At 39.3% G+C, this 15,364-nt stretch overlaps 1 protein-coding gene across 1 annotated transcript in view; it reads right to left on the bottom strand.

The window, feature by feature from the left end:
- SPOCK1 (SPARC (osteonectin), cwcv and kazal like domains proteoglycan 1) overlaps positions 1-15,364 on the bottom strand; it is a gene marked incomplete at both ends in the record, with an annotated part of 284,542 nt that overhangs the window by 125,156 nt on the left and 144,022 nt on the right. The window lies entirely within an intron of this gene.

Genomic DNA, 15,364 nt, shown 5'->3' with positions numbered 1-15,364 from the left:
GGTACTTGCTTTGCTATTCAGCTAGCACCAGGTTCACTTCTAACCAACAACTCTCCTGCCTGCAAGGCAAAGGTTCAACCAACATGCAGGTACAGAGCACTCACATGGCTCAATAAAGTCTAATCTGGCACCAGTGTGATGATGTTTCTCCCAATTCCAAGCACTTCCATTATGTGATAATTTGTGCTCATGTGTGCCATACCTCAAGGGATGTTTCTGCATATCCCGGTAAGCTAAAGGCAAAACAGACCTAAAAGACCCACAGACAGGACTCTGGTCAGATGTTCCATTCAATTATTAATTCCAGGCAGTAGCGATGGTACAAAAATAACCCAGTTTTCCAGGACTCACAGGGCTTTGGCATATGTTCCATGACAGCAGCTCTACAGTTTGTTTTAGAGTCCCCAAGGTCCCTGGGGTGACCCAGCCTCAAGCTTCCCTGGGACAGAAGTGTAGAGCTTCAAAAGATTGCTCTAATCTTTATTTGGTGGAACATGAGAAAATGAAGAAACCTTTGTTCCTGCCCTGCAGGGAGGACACAGTTCTGCAGTATCTGTCTTAACAGATACTTAACAGGAGCTAAAAACTGTTTCCTTTGGTCAGCCTCAGGTCTCTGCTCCCTTTTCAAAGGAACCCTGTAACAACCCAGTCAAGCATCTCTGACAACAGGCATCCTGATACTCACTCCAGATGATCTCCACCCTACCAGCTTGTCACTGCTGCTCCTGGGTGCCTCCAAGCCCAGCCCCTGCCTCTTCTGGAATGAAAACTGCTCCCTTAGACTTTCAATCACAATTTTCTAGCAAATGAGTGTGAGGAAAACAAAGAGAAAGCACCTGGATCTCCACACTGGTACAACTGGCTAGCTGATAACTGCTTGTGCAATGACTGTCAGTCAGATCTCAGTTTTGTAAGAAGCCTAGCCTGCATTTTCCATCTCTGTGATTGAACTGGAGTCCTGCAATACTGGCTGATTCCCTTAAATCTCTAGACCCTAATACCAGAGTAGGACTTTGGTTTTCTCTTCAAAAGCCAATAAGATTTTATTCTTAGTGCTACTGGGGAGATATAAAAAACATAAACTAGACAGATTTAAAAATATCAAAGCCATACAATAGACTCGGTATCATTATTTATATCTGTATATATGATATTTCAGATAGCTTTGAGGTTTCTGAATGCTTGCACTTGACAATCCTGTGGTGATTTTGAAATGCCAGATATAATTTTGCCTGTGAACTGACCTAGACCAGGTCTGCTTTCTGTTACACTGCAGTGAATTGTCATTCATTTAGTGGGATTTCATTTGATACAAATTATTTCACTCCAAGGCCAATGAAAGCAGGTTATACCTTCTTCAGAATATAATATTTTAGATTATTCATGTATAATTAAAGATACAGCTTTCCTATTTCAGATTAATACAAACACCTACTTTGATTTGCCTGGGGAGAAGTCACATTGTATGTCATGAAACACTTCTGTATTAATTCTGAAGCTGTTGTGATTTACACTTTAACTGAAGCAATCATATAATGGGAAAAGAATTACAGCTATTTAATTCTGATATCAGTTTGTGAGATAGTGATCCCTTTTCCAACTTTGATTAAAAACTATAATCAAGTGTAATACTGTGAGCTGAGCAAAAAATTGAAACACTATAGAACTCCCCTGTATTTTTCATTGAGAAAAATCTCTTACCAATCAAATTTGATTATTCCTCAACAGATATTTTATGCCATTAAATCTCCTTTGAAAATGTGAACAACAAACAGATCTCTTCATGCTTAGTTTTTAGAGGTAACGCAGAAGCAAAAGTGCATCCCTGTTATTATGGCTTCCATCAGCAAATAGGAAAAATAAGGACCAAATGACTGTTTTTATGAATCAGTATTTCAGTATGGAAACCTAAAGTTCTTTTCTAACACAGTACTATGGAGAGCCAGGCAAACATTAAACATTCTGGATATGAATTCTCTGAAAGGCTGCCGTGTTTGCTTTATTTGTCCACAGACTGAATGTCAACGTTGTCACAGTTACAGCAGTTCCCAGCCAGGCACCTTGTGTAGCTCCACATACTTGTATTTAAATGTTAAACTAGGTAAGACATTGCAGCCCTGGACATGAGAAACCCTTTACTTTTTCCATTAAGTTCTTTTGCTTATTTGCTAGGATAAATAAAGCAGAATTTAGCTCCAATCATTATCTCCTATTAGGTATAAAATGTAGGATCTCATTTTACATTTAATTAATAAAGTACAACATGGATGGCATTCTTTGAATTGGTATGCCATGGAACAAGTCCCAACCTTCCCTTTGCTCTTGACATTCTCAGCATCTTAGTGCATGGGCAGTGACTGTCCTAGTCAGTGGGGAAGGAGGGATGCCCATAGATGGTCTTTTTGTTCTATCATTGTTTCTTTTGTAACTGGGGATAAATGAGTTAAGCCACTCTGTACTTCCCTCTCTTGTTCAGCATTTAAAATGGAGATAGTAATAATCACTGTCTAGAAATCATGCTGGTGCTCTTGGAAGGCATCTTAGAACCCAAGCAAAGGGTGAATGATTTGTAATGTAATAATATCAAACTAGTTAAATTCTGCAGAACTAAGAGCTGTTTCATGTTCATTTGTGGCAGTCTGATTGTTGCCATGGAAACATGGGCAAAACACTTCATTTCTTACATCAACAGAGGAAGATTTGTTTCCATATTAGTTTTAGTTTGCAATGAGCAAAACAAACACAAAGATAGGAGGCTTTTTCAAAGACTGATTTCATTCTGAAAAGACAGTTTCAATCCTATCACACGGAAGCAGCTCCTGCCAACCTGATACCACAGTGGAAAATCTTGTGAGATGGGCAACATTCTGCAAACACCTCTGGATTAGGGATGAAATAGAAAAAGCACAGACCTGTAGGTCTATAGGTAAAGAATTTACTGTCAGAAGAAATCACTAGAATTAAAGTTACAGGGATTTTAGCCATGGGACATGACCAAAACCCCCCCTACAGAATGATCACTGCTGTACTACACATGGCTTTTACATCACCTAGAAATCGGTGCAACACAAAACACATCACAAGTGTAAATTGCTGGGGGCTGGCTGGGTTAATAGATTGTTGCCTGGTGTAATTTTCATTGCTTTTGAGAGCAATTACCTAAACAGGAAATGATGAAGTTCCTCTCTGGATAATCAATTAGTCATATAATTGGTATCTGGAAGAGGCTTAAATGGGAAACAAATGAAAGGACAAACACCTGTCCTGCCTGTTTCTAAAGTGTAGTAAATATAAATACAGCGAAGAGAATTCCTTCTTCTAGCATGAGTTTAACGAAAACAAGTGCTGTGAAAATCAGTAAATATCCAATGACATTCCTCACAGGGCAAGAGAGAATCTCTAACGTGAAACAATCAAAACAAAAATTCATAAACTACAAATTCCTTTTGTAAAAATTAAGTCCACTCTGCTGGAATTGACCAGCCAGCACTGGAACCGTGCCCAAAGGCAGGAATTTTGAGCCTGGGAGTTTCTAAACAATAGGAAACTGGTGATCTTTCTGCACAGAATGAAATGAAAGGGTAAAATAAGGAGCTCATCTCAGAAGTGGAAAAAGCAGGTTGTCAAATGGGGTGGAAGACAGAAAGTAGTCACAAGGAAAAGCACTAGCATTGCAATTTAGAAGTGTCTAGTGGTATGATAGCAATGAAAATATGAAGGTATAGGACTTGTACACTCCTGCAGAACAATGCATACAGAAGGAAAAAGCCCAACACAGAGGTCTTTATACAGGCTTTTTTCTTGCTATAATTCAGTTGCTAAAGTAGTGTGGAAACTGATGATCAACTTTTAATTCATACAGCTCCTCTCTTGGTTTTGTGACCTCTAAATTGATTTTTAACAACAGAAGATCACCTCTACAAAGCTGCTGCTAAACCAACACCCTTTGCAGTTGGTGTTTTATAGTTCTCTGGCAAATGCTAAAATTGGAGTCTCATTAATGCATTCCAGGGCATCTTGATATATCTTTTGGTAAGTAATTGATAGTAATTTTAAACACATAGGAACAAAGTTTATCGAAGGCATTAAATGGATTCACAGTTTAATTAAAACGCTTTATGCTTCTCAAAAAGTGATACATTGATGAAGATGTCAACTGACAGAGGAAAAATGCTATTTCTCTTGCCAATACTTAGCTAAAATAATTCTGAGAGAAGACGCTTTATGAAGAATTAAAGTTTGAACTGTTCCTTGTGGATACTTGGGTAACTGTCTGGAATAACTAAAACGTTGTTTTGTCCTTCTCCTATAGAGAAAGAGTTGAGGGTGCCTCAGGCGATACAGCAGCAAATTCTGTAACCTTGCACTCAGCATGGTAGTTAAAATCCACTTCTACAACAGAGCAGCAACTGCTCATAGGAGAATTGCTTGATTTCTGAAATATCTAGGCAAGAAATGCCTTGAAAAAGAGTGAGCTTCCTGAGTTATGAAGTAAGACTGAATTATTCAGGGTTCCTGATGTACATGTTACTTTTTATTAGAACAAAGATAAAACTTAGAGTTCTAATAAAAAGGAACCAAGTGTGCCAGCATTGCTGAATAATTCAAACACAAAGTAACAATGGAATTGGAAACTGGCTTTTACTGTCTTTCAGGGAATACACATTACATTTCCAGAGACAACTCGTCTGACCTATCTCTAGACATATCTGCAGGCATTGCCCCAAGTTCAAGACAAGAATAATGCGAAGAGCAAGAAAGTGCTACAGTGATTTGGACACAGGAGATGGCAAAGAGGAAGGACACTAGGGAACTACTGCTATAGTTCTAAATGAACTAACTTCATTCAGTTTTCACCTGAAAAGATGTAAATGCAACCTGTGACTGCTATATATCCCCTTCTAGACTTTACTGTTCCTAGTGGATATAGAAAGCCCAGGAGGATAAGCAGTGGATCTCAGACTGGAAGGAATACCAAATAATGCCAGATTCTTTTCCACTGTAAGCAAGATCCTTGTTGGAAAATGACACTCAGAAGATAGAAACAACATAATTGCGACCTCAGTATTAAGGAGAAAAAAAACATTTCCATTTATATAAATGTGCTGTGATGTTAAGGGAACAGAAATTGTATTTTCATCATGATTTATCCATCCCACTGCTTCTTCTATAGCATATGTTTCTATTTGATTTTAATGAGTAAATTGACATTTTAATAAGGGTGCACCACTACAAAGAGGTCCCCTCTACTGTAAGAAGAGGGCAGAACAAGCCATACAGTAAGACAGACCATAAGTGAGTATCTCTGCTCCTTTTTCATTCCTCCTCCCTCCCCTGTAGTGTTTGCAATACTCCCCTGTGTTACTTGGGCTGACACTGAACTGGAAAATAAGTTTAGCTCGATTTAACCATATTCAAACATTAAAATCTGCTCAGAGAAAATGTGTTTGCCTGACATGATGACTGAATTTGCATCTATAATTTGGGCAAGATCACTTTTCCAGCTGATTTCATAGCACTTTCCAGGATAGATTCACTGCCAGAAAACCTAACTCAAAATTTTCCTCTACTCTAAGTCATGTCAGAACAAGGACTATGGACAACCTGAATATGCTCCGTGTGCAGGAGAGAAAAATCTAACCAAGAGCTTCCTGTCCTGTGTTCTGACCATTTTCCAACACTTTGGATATTATAGCAATTTTCTTTATAGAGATACAGAGGTGGGGAACAGCTGTATGAACCAGCAAGCTTAAGCAGCAGTTAAGTTATAGCCCAATTGACTAAATCACAAGCCTTGGAAAGAAACTGCCACATCAGCTTCTACTGTTGCCACAGAAGTAGTTGTAGTGTTCAGTACCGCGAAGTTCAGCAACAACAGAGTACTTCTGCCCATAAGGCTTGAGAGCCATTAAGTTGTACATCACCGCCTGGAAGCAGGGAATCAGTGTTCCAGTTCAGGGTATTTAATTCAGCTACTTTCATAACCATCCTTTGCTCTTTCATACAAAGACATATGCACCAAAAACTTGAAGACATTAAGAAATCATAATTAAAAGAAGTATTTTAATGTATTATTCCCTGTACATGTCTGGTATAAATGAGCTATGGGGATATATCACAAGAACTCAGATTAAACTTCAGCAACAGCCTTTGCTCTCATGTGTAAGACCTAATGAGAGAATTCCTTTCCCTCTTTCTCACACAGTATCAATTTCATGCCCTATAGGTTTGTAAATGGCCCACAAATCTTTGTGATTTGTCTTTTTCTGTAAAGGAAGACTACCACATCAGGTCTTTTAATGTGAGCTGACCAGTCAATAACAGTCAAGATATCTATTAGGCATAATAGGCTCCTTAAACATGGAAGATTCTATATAAGACATGGCCATTAGTATATGTGTAGCCTTTACTACTGGCTCTTGGTGTTTGTTGGAGGTGGATGGTGGTACCACTAACACTAATATCTAGACAGGGTTTTTTTAAGAGCTTGGTAAACAGTTCATAACAGCAGGTGAAGGTGTCGAAGTGCCAACATCATTGTTGCAGAAGAAACACCCTTTCTTCCCTCCTTTCAGTGGACTGTCTCAGCAGCTCCTCCTTGAAGTTTCCTATGAAGCTAATCAGTTTAGCAGGTTTTCAGGCTGCAGAATGATTTGAAACTCAGCATGTTCTCCTGGTAATTTGTTAGCATGTCTAAATTTCCCATCACTTAACTACATTTTCAGGTGGATTTCTGGATCATTTGGTTTTATACTGTAACAGGAGAAAGCCAAAAGGCTGTGGCTAAAAGGGCTTTATTGACCCCTGCTATTTACTTACAGCCTGAGAAAGCAAACCAATGAGGAGCAAGTTTGGCAAACTACAAACATGGAAGAGTGATATGTGTTTTTACTGGCAGTGGACTAGCAGGTTTTCTAGTGACAAGAAATGACCACGTAGTCTCTCTTTTCAGTGAGTAACCTCAAGAAAGCTTTTCATTGTGCTTAAAATCCCAGAGTGTTGACTGCTGATCCTGTAAAATGCTGTTTATCCAGAGCTTCCTCTGGTGGCATTAACTGGCAGCCTCAAAAACTGCCACAGAAAAGTCAACATCCATGAAAAGCCACTACCTGTATGGGAAGCACTAAGCGCCTCTACCAGAGAAAATGGAAGCCAATCATTAGGAACAGTTTGGGTCAATGACTCTACCTCTGCATGGTGTTTTGGCTCCAGTATCTTTGTAACTCATACTTGAAAAAGCTCTCAGAAAGAGGGGACTGGAATAGCTAGAATCTTTAATTTTCACCCATTATGGCAGTTCCCATGTAATGAATAATTCACATCTATGTTATTTGCTTGAACTGCTGAATGCTGGGACTCACAACCACATAATTAGCTAATAAAGAATAGTGGATGTTTGCACGCTTCATTTACCAGTTTCTCCAAATTAATGTAAAGATGACAACGTGCATCCATATGGAACATGTACACAAGCAATGTTGGAAGAAGAAATCCTAAAAGCATCACATAAGTACTACTAACATCTAGGTAATGTATGTAGCTTCAAAATGGTGTTAAAATTTGTCCACTGCTACACTTGCACATGTGGATTTACCATGCAACACATACCATTATACTGCAGAAAGGTTCCTACATCTTTCTACAGCTGAAATCAGAGATAGAGAAATGCGCAACTGATCAAACTGTCTTTCAGAATGGAAGCTTTTGGCTTTCCCCAAGATCATCATCTGGAAGCCACTTTCTTAGGTTAGGTTACGCATTTAATTAGAATTACATTACCCATCAATTTGAAAGCTTTTAGACATCTTTTACTATTTCTTTAAGATTAAGTGTGCCTATTATCAACTTGCCTAGGTCATACCTTAACAATATGCAAATGTACAGCACAGGCTTAGATTTAGTGGGAACAGATGGAAAGCCCTTAGGGGACTACTGCTGCCCATTAATGACATCTCAAGCTGTGCCTACACTCCCACCTCTAGGGGCTTCCTCTTCAGCACCATGAATTTTCCAAATCCAGTAAAAAAGGAATTGCAATATTTTTATTAGACAGGAGAAAGTGCAGTCGGTATTTTGGTAACATTTGAAAGTATTCAAGGCATAATTTGTACATCACAGACAGGGATGGAATAGGGCATGAAGCCCTCTCTCTTCTGTCTGAAACTGATACAGGCTTTAATGGAGTTACACTGGGGACCTGGCTTAAGTGGGCTGGCAAGAGAAGGAAACAAATGTGGAATAGTTAATGAAGCAGAATGTGAGTGAACATCAACCAGTGTGATAGCCTGTGATGACTCTGAAATAAAGACATGTGCTCTTCTTGTAGAATTGAGAATTACAGACTCCTGAGGCAAACCTTTAGCAGAGAACACCTAATTGAATAACCGCCAGGGAATACTTCATGTCATATGAAGAACAGAAGGCTCCCTGTATTGGTAAGTGAAAAAAAGAACAAACCTAAAAAATATTAATTAGTGCCCTTGGAAATGCCATGAGAGAGAGACAAGTACTCAGAGACAAAAGTATCAGAGATTATTCTCGAGTGTTGCATCTTCTGTGGGCTCCCTGACTCCATTGCTATCTCTAGCACACACATTACTCAAGAGCTTGCAAATGCAACTGAAGTGCTACAGAAATGCTGTATTTCAGCATGCCAGAATGCTTGGGGACTTTAATCACAGGTCATCTACTTGCTGACATAAAGTAATCCTAAACCCCCCCACTAAGGGTTTGCCCAGCTCTCCTTTGCTAATTCAGCTTGCAGCCAGTTTAATTTATCTCTAGGCTACATCCTCGTCTTTGAGGAAAGACCTACTCATCTCACTTCAAATGACTCAGAGGATTCAATATCCAATTAACTCGATGAAAACCTACTTGTTCCATAATTTCGCCAGTTGGAGTAAGTACGCGCTAAATTTACTTACCAACATCATCTTCTTTTATTGTAATCTGACATCTTATCTCATCAGCACTGCTTTGAAATACTGACCTGGGAAACTACACTGGTGGATGATGTATGTGTGTGGTGGAATTTCATTAATTAGCCACCTACCAAATTACTCTGCCAAGAGGGAGCAAGTATAACTGATACTACATTTCCTAGATGAGTCTGCAAACAGCACAAAGGCAAGAACAAGCATCTATAGCCCAATATGATCTTAAATCTTAGACTGTAGGATAGCAATCAAATTCTGGTGTAACTAAATACCTCAATGCAGTGAAAACTATAATTTGCAGTACTGCTTACTAGTTACTTAGAAATTAAAAACCTCATCTGTCCACTACCCAGTTGAAGTGTAAGTTGCCCTTGCTTCTGCCTGATAACTAAATGAATCCTTCTGCACTGTGGAAGACTACAAGCAGCACACTATCCTTTATGCTATTTCAGTTGAGGGCTTGTAAGTTTTAGTGACTAACAGTAACTTCAAATGGATTAACCAGGTATTTGAAGATCATATGAACATATCCAGAGATTTCCATTAAGCTGAAGTGATAGGATCTTGAATCTACAGAAAAATGGGTACCAATTGCAAACAAGCTCCAACAATGCCTTTCTTAGCCTTAATTTATTATCCTGAAAATTGCTCAAATGTATCAAACCCATTGAAAATTCACGTGATTCAGATTAACAGGTTGCCCTAGAAAATTAGAAGGAAACAAAAGGAATAAGCTGTATTTACTGATGGGATATCCGTTAAGCTACTAATAAAGTAGAGGGAGTGATCATAGAATCACGGAATCAGAATAGTTAGGGTTGGAAAGGACCTTAAGATCATCCAGTTCTAACCCCCCTGCCATGGGCAGGGACACCTCACACTAAACCATGTCACCCAAGGCTTCGTCCAACCTGGCCTTGAACACCGCCAGGAGCACTCACAACCTCCCTGGGCAACCCATTCCAGTGCCTCACCACCCTCACAGTAAAGAATTTCTTCCTTATATCCAATCTAAACTTCCCCTGTTTAAGTTTGAACCCGTTACCCCTTGTCCTGTCACTGCAGTCCCTGATGAATAGTCCCTCCCCAGCATCCCCATCCTTATAGCCCCCTTTCAGATACTGGAAGGCTGCTACGAGGTCTCCACGCAGCCTTCTCTACTCCAGGCTGAACAGCCCCAACTTTCTCAGCCTATCTTCATACGGGAGGTGCTCCAGTGCTCTGATCATCCTCGTGGCCCTCCTCTGGACTTGTTCCAACAGTTCCATGTCCTTTTGATGTTGAGGACACCAGAACTGCACACAATGCTCCAAGTGAGGTCTCACGAGAGCAGAGTAGAGGGGCAGGATCACCTCCTTCGACCTGCTGGTCACGCTCCTCTTGATGCAGCCCAGGATACGGTTGCTTTCTGGGCTGCGAGCGCACACTGAAGCCGGCTCATGTTCATTTTCTCATCGACCAACACCCCCAAGTCCTTCTCTGCAGGGCTGCTCTGAATCTCTTCTCTGCCCAACCTGTAGCTGTGTCTGGGATTGCTCCCACCCAGGTGTAGAACCTTGCATTTGGGATGGTTAAACTTCATAAGGTTGGCATCAGCCCACCTTATGATGGTGATGACAACCAGAACTCCAGTTACAGGATGTGGTCACCCCAACTCTTGGGAAAGGAGCATAGGTTTGGTGAGGTATTGCAAAACTGGATTTGCAAAGCAGGCGTTGAACCCAGCTTGCATGGTATCATGGCATAGATTTTAGCTGCGGCAGGTCAAACCAGATTGCTATTTTGAGAGCCCCTGAATTCATTATGTGCCTACCTGTAGCCTAGTCAATGAATACACATTTTATCATCTTGATGAACAGCATAAAGAATGATTTCCCTCATTAATACAAATTGAACTTTCATTTCCAAGCAAGTTAGACTACAAGAGGCTGTAAGAATGTGGCTAGCCCTGCTCTCTTACTCAGGATATGGCCCTAATTAACATCCTTGTGGTCAGTTTTCTAGTTTTATGATTCAGAATTTTGTGTTTCAAATGCAATGTAGTGTTTAGAATATTCAGTAGCTGGAAAATTGGAAAAATATATTGATCAGATATTCTTATTTTAAGAATAAGCTTGTAAGCAATATGCTATTGTTGTGACATCCTGGTGAAACACAGGTTACACCAACTACTATATATTCCTATGTATAATTGAAGCTTGTATTTTAAAAAACAGAAGACCAAGCTCGGATTCTATGGCATTGCACTTGCATGTGATAGTGATACAAGTGGAAGTTTCATCTCAGCATCTTCCCTTGCCTGTCCTCTCCTGGTTTTAGCCCTCCATGACCTGAGAGTTCTGTGCATGAAGACACAGTACTGGACAGCAATTGCAAGATGCCAGAATTTGTCATTCAAGGTTCTAAACTATTACAGCGATGACACAGTTCATTAAAAGGTAATAAATACCAAGGACAGTATTTTAAGTGATGATGAACACATGCTGAGCTTACCACAAAATGGGATCAGTCAACTACATGTCCAGTTCAAACTCTTATTCAAAGTGGTTGTCTGAACCTCTGCTGCGAGAAATCTGTGGTATGGAAAGGTATCACACACAGCTTTGGTGTGCAAGGACTGCTAATGGTGATGGGAGCTGCCATGTCAATAACACACTTTCAAACTAAAGCATTTTTTCTATTAGCTGAGGCAATCTGAAGTGCTTGGTATTTATTTAATCTAAAGGAGAACAAGCCCTTGTATACATTGTGTTTCACATTTCCTTACGGCCTAAATAATTCAAAGGGACAAATACAAATGTGTAGGATTCTCCATTTGAGAGGCTAAAACGAGCAATGAAAACATTTGTATCACTTCAATCTGACTCACTCACACTTCCACTTAAGTTTAAAAATACCTCAAATTCTCCAGTGTTTGACAACTACCAGTTGGGAAATTAGGTTGCTGTAGAAATGTCAAGACATAAACATACCAGGTGGGAAACCATCTCATTTAACATAGATTCCCACACTGTAGGAATCTAAAACCTAACTACTCCTCTGGCTTGTTTTTTGACAGCTATCTGAATATGAGATGGATTGCACTCTGGAGTATCTATTTGCCTTTACCAATGAGAAACTGAATCCAGACAATCAGATCCAGAGTAACAGATACCTAAATGTAGATAAATGAATCCCTAATATCTATAGGGTGATGATGCACCCTATAAATATTGCAATAATCTATAGAGTTAAAAAAGAGGTAACTTTGTCTGGCTTCTATATTACTGAGGTAATGCTATCAAAAATAGTTAATTACTAACAAAGCTACCATGAAAAAATATTAAACTAGAGGGAGTCTCACACAATTTGCTTGTGAAGAATCCACTAATTCTGTCCTTCTGCTATCTCGTGTTTAAAGTGTTTTCCTTAGATGGGGGTATGTTATGTTCAATTACTCATCGAAAATGTTCCTGGCTTTGAATTTAGCCAGCAAATACATCAACAGGTACCATATTTGCTTATCAAAGAAGCAGTATGCTCAGTCCTGTACCTGAAATCTAATGACCTGTCCCTGCATATCTTTTGAGTATGGTAAGCAGGATTACAGATTCCCTGTTTAGACTATATAAATTACAGCGACTTTCTTAACCTGAGCTTTTATACTTCAGTTATCTATCAGAGCTGGTAGCTTGTTCTGATAGATAGAGCCTACCATTATCAGCACCTTAGGAAGGTTTTTAATTTCTTTAGTAATCCTTCAAGAACATTATGAAATTGCTGTACCTGCACTTTAGCCCATGGGAAAATGAAAGGAAGAGGTTTATCAGTCTTAGGCAAGGAAATACGGAGAATAAAATGCAGAGCTAGGCAGAGAATTCAAGCATCTCTGGCTGCCAGTTCTGTGGCAGTTCACTGAAATATGCTTCTCTGCCATCATGAATTATCCAAATTGTATTCTGCAGTCTGTATTTGAAAAGGTTGGAAGCTTCTGGATGCAACTGCACCTGGAAACACCACTAGGAGAGTGGCCTCTACTGGCTATTTGAAGGATTGGTATTGACAGAATTAAAGAGAGAATTATTTGTGCTGTAGACAAGAAAAATCCCTGCATATTCATCGAAATGTGAATAGAGGCCTGAATATAACATAGTAAATCTTAGAGGAGATGCAGGCTACACTCCTCATCTCAGAGCTCCCTCCTGATCTATTGCAGAGATGTACTGTGAAGCAATTTCAGAGCATACTATGTCTTGCACTGCCAGCCAAGCGATGAATAGGATGGTGCCTGCCTGGATGCCCTGGGGCTTGCGAATAAAAAAAGCAGGACATGAAAATTTCCTGCAACTGCAAAGTTTGGTGGATTTGGGGATAATTTCTCCCCCATACACAGTACTCCACACCACACTCCCTACGAGGAACAAGTAAAAGGACGAGTATCAGCAAATGAAAGAATTAGAATTAATAGGCAAAGTAGCATTCACATGGCATTAATAAATCATAGAGAGGTTTGAATACAATTAGCTTAATGGACATCAGCTACAGGAAGCAATCAAAGTGAAACACGTTGCTGAAGCCATAAAGAGACAGTTTACACTATAAGAAGTACTGTGACTGCACATGTATTTTGTATTTGTGCATTTCTCACATAGAAGTTGCAAACTTAGGAAAAGACATCTTTTCCAGACCTCAATCTAAAATCAGATTCCAAACTTCCTTCTCCCTCTGTCAAGCAAGTAATGATCAAAGTGTGCTAGACAGAGAAATATGCCTTCTGACAACTACTCTTCAAGTCAGAATTGGATCAGACAATTTTAAGACTAGGAAAGCACCTCCATATCCCCATGCCTAGTGACAGGCTTTATCCCTAGGAACACCTCCTTAATATGAAAGCTCATTACTTGTTGGTTCTTTCAACTTTAGATAGAAAAAAAAAGATTCCATAATGGTCTGAATGCTGACATAAATATTAATTCTTTCTCCTGTTGTCTTTTTATTTATGCACTTGTTTCACATACAAAGAGTTTTTAATGGTGTGAACAGTCCTCTTTGGGAAAACAAATGGTCTAAGCAAAATGTAAAATGATTTTTAGTTTGTTATACTAATAGCAACAAAAACGTGATTACTGCTGAAGGAGATTTGTGTTCCTCCAAATCCTTCTGATATTTATGCAAATATTCCAAAAGGCTGTGTTCTTCCCTCTGTGTAGGAAATCTTTCATACCACAGTGTAAAAGCAGAGTCTATATCCCTTCCCACTGAGTAGGTTAAAGAGTTTGTCAAGCACACTGTTAAAGCAGGGGCATCTCAAGGAACAGAGCATACACAGAAGACAGATGGAAGCAATTCAAAAGCCGCTTGAAAATTCCCAAAGCAGTAAGGGGCACATATGTATTTATTCCCTAGGCATTGGCTAGAAGAGAATTGTACCAGGTTAGCTGATGCGCCCATGGAAAATACAATGATAAACACCAGGATTTTGGTACTGAGGGCCACCAGTGACATGGATTTTGGGAGATGTTTGGTATTTCCAGATCTTGTACTGCCTTAACTCCTTTGCTAAACCTTCCTACAGATTTATGGAGAAGGAAGCAATCTGGTTTGACATAAAGCAGTTTCAAGCTCTCTGTGTAAAGTTCCCTGCTGCTTTATTAGGTTTATTAGGCTCTGTTCTCCTGCCTCTTTCCCTGTACTGTTGTAGAGTTCCATTACATCTCCACAGTAATCTTTAACAATTGAGTCTGAAGTGAGGCTATTACGAAAAGACAAAAGCATCTTGCTTCAGAACTCTTTATAAATGAGAAACATATTCCTAATTTCATATTGGTATTTCATTTATTTCAGGCTTATGAAGGGCTCTTATTCTCTAATCATACAAATGGATAATATATTTCCACTTCCATTAAGCTTCTGATGTCAAATTTTTCTTCGGTATTGGGAAAATGGAATTTCTCATTATTTTCTCATATGTTCCACTGCAGATATTTGGTCTTTATTTGTAAATAAATAGAACAATAAGTGAGGGGATAATAATGGTTTATACAGAGGAAAAGTTTGCCTATGTTACTGCCCCTCTAAGTATTCTGGATTCTACCAAAGTAAACCTCTCAAGGCTGTAAGTGAAAGCCACTACACCCGTGTCAGGCTTTACACTGATAAAAAGGGCATGATAATTAATCACTTGCCTTATTAGAAAGATATGATTCTTCACAATGAATAAAAATGACTACAAGAGCTGATAACCTGTTAACTCCACAAGAAGGCACCTTTGTGAATGTAAGAAACAATAACTGCAAGTTATGTCAGCAACAGAATACAGATGAACTGCACAGGAAATGGTAAGGGCTGTATTAGCATCAGGGAAGAGATTATTCAAATACAATGTACTCTAAAACCACCTTCTGCTGAATTAAAGGAACACACTAATGGCATATGTGATTAGGTGGAAA

This window comes from Psittacula echo (genome assembly GCF_963264785.1).
Source record: "Psittacula echo genome assembly, chromosome: 11".
Lineage (NCBI taxonomy): Eukaryota > Metazoa > Chordata > Aves > Psittaciformes > Psittacidae > Psittacula > Psittacula echo.
The sequence above is the reverse complement of the archived record's forward strand: the minus strand, read 5'-3'. Positions and strand labels throughout refer to the sequence as shown.